The sequence below is a fragment of the Oncorhynchus tshawytscha genome, linkage group LG21 (genome assembly GCF_018296145.1).
Source record: "Oncorhynchus tshawytscha isolate Ot180627B linkage group LG21, Otsh_v2.0, whole genome shotgun sequence".
Lineage (NCBI taxonomy): Eukaryota > Metazoa > Chordata > Actinopteri > Salmoniformes > Salmonidae > Oncorhynchus > Oncorhynchus tshawytscha.
Genome location: NC_056449.1, coordinates 25,282,146 through 25,292,779, shown reverse-complemented (window position 1 = coordinate 25,292,779; position 10,634 = coordinate 25,282,146). Strand labels below are relative to the sequence as shown.

Below are 10,634 nucleotides of genomic sequence, written 5' to 3'. Positions count from 1 at the left end.
TCTCTATTTTGGTTAGGTCAGGGTGTGACTAGGGTGAGTAATCAAGGTTGTTTTATTTCTATGTTGGCCTGGTATGGTTTCCAATCAGAGGTAGCTGTTTATCGTTGTCTCTGATTTGGGATCATATTTAGGCAGCCCTTTCCCCACTGTGTTTTGTGGGATCTTGTTTTTGTATTGGTACCTGTGAGCACTCCAGAACATCACGTTTAGCTTATTCTTTGTTGTTTTATTGTGCGGTTCACTTATAATAAAAAATGTGGAGCCCATATCACGCTGAGTTTGATCTGAGTATGCTTACGAAGATCGTGACATGGACAAAGAAGTTCCTATTGTTAATTATTTTGTTATTAGATCATAAAAAGCTGTTTTCATTGTATTGTTATTGTGTTCCCCATGTATTTGTAGTTGGGATGGACTGTAATGCACTGGTTCCAGTTGGTATTGGTCTGTGTGGAGCATTGATGTTGAATGCTGTGTTACTGTTCTTCATCCACTCAAGTCAAAAGGAAACAAACGGTGAGTATTAAACTGGTGCTGGAATTTAATAACTTTTGCCATAATTAAATAACTGGTGCTAAAATTTGCCATTTTCTTGACTACATGAAACATTGAATTTTAAACAATTAAATCATTTAATTATATTTATACAAATCATGTTGGGAGGCTATTCAAAGTTGGACCATTTCGTTTTAAAAATAACATGCTTCCTACGTACACAATTTAGTTAGGAAAAAGACTGACTTGTTTGAATATTTTCCTGTAGTCTAATCAATGTTTGTTTGATTTATTAGTGTTCTCAGCAACCAGTCTAGAGACAATAAGCTCAGAGCAGCTATTCAAAGAGTGAGCTGGTTACAAGTCAAGTGCTCTAATTTCCTGTTTATCTTTATGTATCTCTGATGTTACGGATACAGGTATGCTGTGTGTGCGTATCCTGTGTTCTTTTCTCTCCTTCTCTCCTCACAGGTGGCAATCATCACTCCCCAATCAGTCACCAATCAATCATCAATCAGAAGACACACCTCCTATTTCCATTACCCTATCACATCCCATGTCCCTTGGTTTAAAAACCCTGTCCCATGTTTCCTCTAAAGCTCGATCTCTTTGTGTCTCAATCTCTCGGTAGTTCTGTTTGTTTTAGCATCTCCAGATCACTTTGTACCCATCTGTGAGTATTGTTTGTGTTATGGTGTTTGATGGTGGGAAAAGGGGGAACCAAGACAAGTCACCCATGGGCATACATTACCCGTAGGAATACTTTGTATAAAAACACTAGTTAGAACTGGTCAGATCACTCACTGTATTTTGGGCTAGTTAGCTGTTGGTGAAGTAGGCTAGTCTAGCTTACCGTGTGTTTTCCAATAAACCATGAGTGTTTGACGGTGATTTAGTTGTCTGTGGTTATTTCGTTCTCTCTTTTTCACCATGAGTTATGTTACGGGTCTAGTTACCACCCCTCTTAAGCTGTCAGGCCAAAAGGGATTTGTAACATCTGACATTGTGTTAACTTGCTCACACACTCCCAACATGTTGTTATGCCGGCACCATACTGTTATGCAGGCACCATACTGTTATGCTGGGGGGGTGGCTGGATGGGGTTAATATTTTTTTTAAGTATGTGACTACTATCTTAATGATTAACATCAATTCTATAATTAAGATGAGTGATTCACTCATCTCAGGAATTGCTGATTTTTCTCTCCATGTTCCTTCTCAGGGATTCAGTGGTGACTGGCCCCAATACACTGCAGTGACCTTTATGACCAAGACAACTGGAACCAGAAGAAAGAAATGAAAGAACAGGGGGAGCATCCAATCGGTCAACCATTTTAAGTTGCAACCTGACAGAAACAAGCAATCTTTTTTTTTACATACATTAGTTTGTTTTCTTTAGTTTAAAGGGGTGTTACTAACCAATCATGTATACAGTGTGGCTTGTGCTTTCTTGTTTCTTTTATTTCTGAAATTAAGTGTGAATGCATGTGCAGTATGTTTAATTAGTCCATTTCAAAGAGTTGAACTTTGATGACAATTGTATAAATCAACTTTAATTTTTTTTTTTAAATAACATGAATCAGACTATGTTTAATGATAAAGTGATTTGATGATCCTACACAGTCCTACTGGTACATGCTGGTGAGTTACAGCTATAATCACGCTGCTGGAACTGAAGAAATACTGTTGAACGTAATTAACCTACATTAAATACAATGTTTAAGAAGGTATGCTATCTTATTGTTTGTTTCATGGGTTACAGTAAATATCACAATCATACATTTAGGAAAAATGATTAAAATTAAATGGAACCATTATACAATTGTACATTATAGCAAATAGAGAAATTACTTCAAATGGGGGATGATCAACAAAAATGTGAAATACCTTTAAAAATTGCAACAAACTTTACTGTAGATAAAATAGTTAAGTAATCCTTGTCTGATCCAGAACGGCTCAATATTTAATAGTGGAAAGCAGCTTGATTGGCAGGGGTGTGTACAGGAGGCGAAGTCAGGTGCAGGAGAGCAGAGTGTTAACTTGTTATGGCTGCAATCCCCCTATCGGGATAAGTGTCATTAACTGCTGAATAGCATAGCGCTACATACTATAAATATGTATATTTATGAAATCACAAGTGCAATATAGGAAAACACAGCTTAGCCTTTTGTTAATCCACCTGTCGTGTTAGAATTTGAAATTATGCTTTACAGCGAAAGCAATCCAAGTGTTTGTGTAAATTTATCGATCGCACGATAAACATTAAGTACACTTAGCATCAGGTAGCTCGGTCACAAAAATCAGAAAAGCAAATCAAATTAATCGTTTACCTTTGATCTTCAGATGTTTTCACTCACGAGACTGCCAGTAAATGTTCCTTTTGTTCCATAAAGATTGTTTTTATATCCAAAATACCTCCGTTTGTCACGTTTTGTTCAGAAATCCACAGGAAAAAGCGGTCACGACAACGCAGACACAAATTCCAAATAGTTTCCATAATGTCCACAGAAACATGTCAAATGTTTTTTATAATCAATCCTCAGGTTAAAATATATAATCTATAACATACAGTGCCTTGCGAAAGTATTCGGCCCCCTTGAACTTTGCGACCTTTTGTCACATTTCAGGCTTCAAACATAAAGATATAAAACTGTATTTTTTGTGAAGAATCAACGAGTGGGACACAATCATGAAGTGGAATGACATTTATTGGATATTTCAAACTTTTTTAACAAATCAAAAACTGAAAAATTGGGCGTGCAAAATTATTCAGCCCCCTTAAGTTAATACTTTGTAGCGCCACCTTTTGCTGCGATTACAGCTGTAAGTCGCTTGGGGTATGTCTCTATCAGTTTTGCACATCGAGAGACTGAAATTTTTTCCCATTCCTCGCAAAACAGCTCGAGCTCAGTGAGGTTGGATGGAGAGCATTTGTGAACAGCAGTTTTCAGTTCTTTCCACAGATTCTCGATTGGATTCAGGTCTGGACTTTGACTTGGCCATTCTAACACCTGGATATGTTTATTTTTGAACCATTCCATTGTAGATTTTGCTTTATGTTTTGGATCATTGTCTTGTTGGAAGACAAATCTCCGTCCCAGTCTCAGGTCTTTTGCAGACTCCATCAGGTTTTCTTCCAGAATGGTCCTGTATTTGGCTCCATCCATCTTCCCATCAATTTTAACAATTTTCCCTGTCCCTGCTGAAGAAAAGCAGGCCCAAACCATGATGCTGCCACCACCATGTTTGACAGTGGGGATGGTGTGTTCAGGGTGATGAGCTGTGTTGCTTTTACGCCAAACATAACGTTTTGCATTGTTGCCAAAAAGTTACATTTTGGTTTCATCTGACCAGAGCACCTTCTTCCACATGTTTGGTGTGTCTCCCTTGGTGGCTTGTGGCAAACTTTAAACGACACTTTTTATGGATATCTTTAAGAAATGGCTTTCTTCTTGCCACTCTTCCATAAAGGCCAGATTTGTGCAATATACGACTGATTGTTGTCCTATGGACAGAGTCTCCCACCTCAGCTGTAGATCTCTGCAGTTCATCCAGAGTGATCATGGGCCTCTTGGCTGCATCTCTGATCAGTCTTCTCCTTGTATGAGCTGAAAGTTTAGAGGGACGGCCAGGTCTTGGTAGATTTGCAGTGGTCTGATACTCCTTCCATTTCAATATTATCGCTTGCACAGTGCTCCTTGGGATGTTTAAAGCTTGGGAAATCTTTTTGTATCCAAATCCGGCTTTAAACTTCTTCACAACAGTATCTCGGACCTGCCTGGTGTGTTCCTTGTTCTTCATGAAGCTCTCTACGCATTTAACGGACCTCTGAGACTAACACAGTGCAGGTGCATTTATACGGAGACTTGATTACACACAGGTAGATTGTATTTATCATCATTAGTCATTTAGGTCAACATTGGATCATTCAGAGATCCTCACTGAACTTCTGGAGAGAGTTTGCTGCACTGAAAGTAAAGGGGCTGAATAATTTTGCACGCCCAATTTTTCAGTTTTTGATTTGTTAAAAAAGTTTGAAATATCCAATAAATGTCGTTCCACTTCATGATTGTGTCCCACTTGTTGTTGATTCTTCACAAAAAATACAGTTTTATATCTTTATGTTTGAAGCCTGAAATGTGGCAAAAGATCGCAAAGTTCAAGGGGGCCGAATACTTTGGCAAGGCACTGTATCAACCGCAAATGTCTTTCACAGTAAGGAAAGGGGAAAACAATGGCTGTCCAAATTCTGTTGCGCAAACAAAACTCGTGACCACTTGACGCGATGTTATCGTTCTGGCTCATTTTTCAAAATAAAAGCCTGAAACTATGTCTGAAGACTGTTGACACCTTGAGGAAGCGATAGGAAAATGAATCTGGTTCAAATCCCTTTAAATCCAGCAAAGGGAGGCTGTGGAACATGGAGTTTTCAAAATAGAAGCCACTTCCTGTTTTGATTTTCCTCAGGGTTTCGCCTGCAATATCAGTTCTGTTATACTCACAGACAATATTTTGACAGTTTTGGAAACTTTAGTGTTTTCTATCCAATACTAATAATAATATGCATATCTTAGCAACTGAGACTGAGGAGCTGGCCGTTTACAATGGGCACCTTTTCATCCAAGCTACTCAATACTGCCCCTGCAGCCATATGAAGTTAAACAGGCGCACTTCAATTCCGGTCCAAAAATGACAGCACATAAAAACAATAACGTGCCAAAAACACGGAACATAGCAAAAGTATGGAGCCTGACTATCCACATAACAAACAATTACACACAAAGACATGGAGAACAGAGGACTAAATACATGCAGTGTGATTGTGGAATGAAAACCAGGTGTGTAATGGAACAAGACAAAACAAATGGACATATGAGAAATGGAGCAGCGATGGCTAGAAAGCCGGTGATGCCGATCGCCGCCCGAACAAGGAGTGGAGCAGACTTCGGTTGAAGTCGTGACATTGATGTACAAGTACACCTCCTGGATAGGACACTTAACCCAATCCATCTCCTTTATATTGAGTGCCAAGCAGAGAGTCATTCATTCCCATTTTTAGAGTAATTCAGATGACTCGACCAGGGATCCAACCCTCAACCGTCTAATCTCACGGTAGACAATAAACACAAGGCCACTGAGTTGGCTCATGGTTAAACAGTATGTCTAAACAAAAGGCTGACATACAAGAGAAGAATATAGAATCACCAAGGAAGTCTAAAAAAGCAATACAATCAAAGACTAAGATTAAAGGCTAAGCAAAAAAGATAGATATTCCTGCATGATTTAAAGACCTCAATGGTTTCTGGCCCTCTACCTCACATGACAAGCCATTCCATAACAGTGGTGCTCTGACAGAGAACACTCCTAGAAGAACAAGTTTATTCTATGATACATTATAGTATCAGCAAGGCTAAAATGTCATGACTGTCTGGATACATTATATACATCTATACTAATAAGAGTTTCTTGACCAAACTACACCCATTCCTCTTCACATAAACAACATTCAGTCCCAGTCTGAGTACCTGACATCAGAGTACACAGTCTCCTGTTGTGTCTCTCTTCTTTCTTCCTCTTTTAGTTTTCCTCTCAGAGAAATTCAATGCAGCATAGTTCACGTAACTCCATCTTGATCCTGTGAACCTTCATGTTTTTTATAAATACAGTGGGGCAAAAAAGTATTTAGTCAGCCACCAATTGTGCAAGTTCTCCCACTTAAAAAGATGAGAGAGGCCTGTAATTTTCATCATAGGTACACTTCAACTATGACAGACAAAATGAGAAAAAAATCCAGAAAATCACATTGTAGGATTTTTAATGAATTTATTTGCAATTTATGGTGGAAAATTAAGTATTGGATTTTGTTCCTAATAGATATTTTAACGACATACGTTTCACAACGGAGAAAGTAAAAGTTGGAAATCTTCTCATCATCAACAATATCAGCAGATCAGACAAGGCAGCAGCCTAGTCTGTCTACAGCCTCTCCAAGAACAATCTCAGTCTCTCTGATGCTGGGACTCACTACCGTGCTGTGGCCACATGTTGGGAGATACAGTTGGGCAACGGAAACAAACCTGAATATTGGTATGTAGAATATATTTATATGTCGAAAATCTAATACATTCTTAACAACTGAAGCCATTTTTTGAAGGTTGAATAGCATTGAGCTTGTGCACTTAAAACAATTAAATAGAGCTTGATTTGACCTAAGTATTAATGCCAAAACTATGATTTTGTTTTACATTTCTAGAAAAAGCAGCAGATCCTGTAATCATTGCTCTTGGAGTGACCTCTGCTGTCTTTGTGATTGTGATCCTTATCCTCACCTGCACCAGACATACTAGACCAGTTTGTGAACATTGTAAAGGTGAACTGTTTAGCAATCGAAACTGTTGAGGAGTATCTACAATTGTTATGCAAATTTCCCTTTGGGAGTCTTTAGTCATTTTTATGCTTTGTTTTCATCCATGGAAACAGTGAGTGCTTCTCAGCATGTCAGACATGACAATTCAACTAGAGAATAAAGCAACCAGGTAAACACAGCAAAGTTGTCTAATAAATATTGTCCAGAAATGTGACATGGCATTACGTTTGTACAGTGGTCGAAAAAGTACACAATTGTCATACTTAAAAATAAAGATACCTTAATAGAAAATGACTCAAGTGAAAGTCACCCTGTAAAATACTCCTTGAGTAAAAGTCTAAAAGCATTTGGTTTTAAATATACTTAAGTATCGAAAGTAAATACAATTGATAAAACATACTTAAGTATCAAATGTACAAGTAAAAGTACAAATCATTTCTAATTCCTTATATTAAGCAAACCAGACGGCACCGTTTCTTTTTATTTTGTATTTATAGATAACCAGGGGGACCCTCCAACACACAGACATCATTTACAAACCAAGCATTTGTGTTTAGTGAGTCTGCCAGATCAGAGGCAGTAGGGATGACATGTTGATACATGTGTGAATTGGACCATTTTCCTGTCCTGCTAAGCATTCAAAATGTAAAGACTACTTTTGGGTGTCAGGTAAAATGTATGGATTAAAAAGTACACCATTTTCTTAAGGAATGTAGTGAAGTAAAAGTAAAAGTTGTCAAAAATATAAATAGTAAAGTGAAGTACAGATTCCGCAAAAACAACTTAAGTAGTACTTTAAAGTATTAACTAAAGTACTTTACACCACTGCTTTTATAATGACATATTTTCTAGATTGATTACTACTCCACCTTCTATTACTATGTTACGACTACTGCACGTATCCCATGAGGGATTAATATTGTATAAAAGTTTGAGGAAAATATGATTATTCACAGCATCAAGATGCATATATGTTGAATTATGCTGCATTGCATTTCTCTGAGAGGAAAACTAAAAGAGGAAGAAAGAAGAGAGAGACACCACAGGAGAGTGTGTACTCGGATGTCAGGTGTTCAGACTTGGAGTGAACTGCAGTGCAGAGGAATACATTTTGGTCAATAACACATGTTTCTATTGCTACTACATACTGTAATATTCAAGACAAACAAGCAACACTATTTTTGTATCATAGGGCAGCAGTGTTTTTCTCATCTCTGCAACCCAGAACCTAATCTCATTTCTAGACTACTGTGAATAGAGGGACCAGGAGACATCCTCTATCCTATATTTTATTGTTCATGTTTTCACGTAATTCAAGTATTCCAATTGTTTTTGCAGTGTTAAATTAACCTCATAAAATAAATGTCATTCTAATTTACTATAGATAATGTCATAATGAAATCAGGAAAAACCGCCATGGCCCATACCGCTTCCCGGTGGTGATCTGGGCACCCTTTCCAACCATGTACATACTGTATGTCCACATGGTACTGTCTCCAATCAAGGACTTGACAACACTCCCTCTTAAAATTAATGTAAGATCACCAAACTGCAGTTTCATTTAAACCCTGTACACATGGGTGAGCTTTACTGCACTGCCCTGGTTCCCTGGCAAGCATAAAGATGTAGGATCTTAATTTGATCACCCTGTTGAATGAGAATCTTCCTGCAAGCAGGACATTTTAAACTTCAATTCAAATTGTATTTGTCTCAAGCTTTGTAAACAACTGGTGCACAATAATAGCAAAATGCCCTTCCCAAATATGACACATTTTTAAATGGTAGAAAGATAATAACACAAGGAACAAATACACAATGAGTACCAATAACTTGGCTACATACACTGGGTACCAGTACCGAGTCGATGTGCAGTGGTAGGAGGTAATTGAGGTGGATATGTACATATAGGTAAGGATAAAGTGACTAGACAACAGGCTAGATAATTAACAGTAGCAGCAGCATATGTGAGTCAAAAGAGGTAGTGCAAATGGGATCAATACAGATAGTCTGGGTAGCTATTTGGTTAACTATTTAGCAGTATTACAGCTTGAAGGTAGAAGCTGTTCAGGGTCCTGTTGGTTCCAGACTTGGTGCATCGATACGGTAGCAGAGAGAACAGTCTATGACTTGGGTGACTGGAGTCTGACCATTTTTAGGGCCATCCTCTGACACCGCCTGGTATAGAGGTCCTGGATGGCAGGGAGCTCGGTCCCACTGAAATACCGGGCCATACGCACTACCTTCTGTAGCGCCTTGCGCTCGGTGCATCACCGAAGTCGGGGATCGGTAGGATGGTAAGTTTTACGAGGATATGTTTGGCAGCATGAGTGAAGGATGCTTTGTTGAGAAATAGGAAGCCGATTCTAGATTTAATTTTGGATTGGAGATGCTTAATGTTTTTACTTCACCTTTATTTAACCAGGTAGGCTAGTTGAGAACAAGTTCTCATTTGCAACTGCGACCTGGCCAAGATAAAGCGTAGAAAAACGACACATACAACAACACAGAGTTACACATGGAATAAACAAAACATACAGCCAATAATACAGTAGAACAAAAGAAAACAAAACATCTATATACAGTGAGTGCAAATGAGGTAAGTTAAGGAAATAAATAGGCCATGGTGGCGAAGTAATTACAATATAGCAATTAAACCCTGGAATGGTAGATCGGCAGAAGATGAGTGTGCAGGTAGAGATACTGGGGTGCAAAAGGAGCCAAATAAATAAATAAATAAATACCAGTATGGGGATGAGGTAGGTAGATAGATGGGCTGTTTACAGATGGATGGGCTATGTACAGGTGCAGTGATCTGTAAGCTGCTCTGACAGCTGGTGCTTAAAGCTAGTGAGGGAGATGTGAGTCTCCAGCTCCAGAGATTTTTGCAATTCGTTCCGGTCATGAGCAGCAGAGAACTGAAGGAAGGAAAGACGACCAAAGGAGGAATAGGCATTGGGGGTGACCAAGGAGAGTTTACAGTCTAACCAGACACCCAGGTATTTGTAGTTGTCCACGTATTCTAAGTCAGAGCCGTCCAGAGTAGTGATGCTGGACGGGCGAGCAGGTGCAGGCAGTGATCGATTTAAAAGCATGCATTTAGTTTTACTTGCGTTTAAGAGCAGTTGGAGGCCACGGAAGGAGAGTTGTATGGCATTGAAGCTCGTCTGGAGGTTAGTTAACACAGTGTCCAAGGAGGGGCAGAAGTATACAGAATGATGTCGTCTGCGTAGAGGTGGATCAGAGAATCACCAGCAGCAAGAGTAACATCATTGATGTATGCAGAAAAGAGAGTCTGCCCGAGAATTGAACCCTGTGGCACACCCATAGAGACTGTCAGAGGTCCGGACAACAGGCCCTCCGATTTGACACACTGAACTCTATCAGAGAAGTTGGTAAACCAGGCGAGGCAATCATTTGAAAAACCAAGGCTGTAGAGTCTGCCTATAAGAATGTTGTGATTGACAGAGTCGAAAGCCTTGGCCAGGTCAATGAATACGGCTGCACAGTAATGACTCTTATCGATGGCAGTTATGATGTCGTTTAGAACCTTGAGCGTGGCTGAGGTGCACCCATGACCAGCTCTGAAACCAGATTGCATAGCAGAGAAGGTTTGGTGGGATTCGAAATGGTCAGTAATCTGTTTGTTAACTTGGCTTTCGAAGACCTTAAAAAGACAGGGTAGGATAGATATAGGTCTGTAGCAGTTTGGGTGTAGAGTGTCACCCCCTTTGAAGAGGGGGATGACCGCGGCAGCTTTCCAATCTTTGGGAAT

General features: G+C 39.2%; 1 long non-coding RNA gene across 1 annotated transcript; it reads left to right on the top strand.

Moving 5' to 3' along the window:
- The first annotated feature begins 976 nt into the window (after positions 1–976).
- On the top strand, positions 977–2,223 carry LOC112220846. The gene is made up of 2 exons (XR_002948936.2): positions 977–1,168; positions 1,718–2,223. It is a non-coding gene; the product is annotated as an uncharacterized LOC112220846 (long non-coding RNA).
- The last annotated feature ends 8,411 nt before the right edge of the window (positions 2,224–10,634 follow it).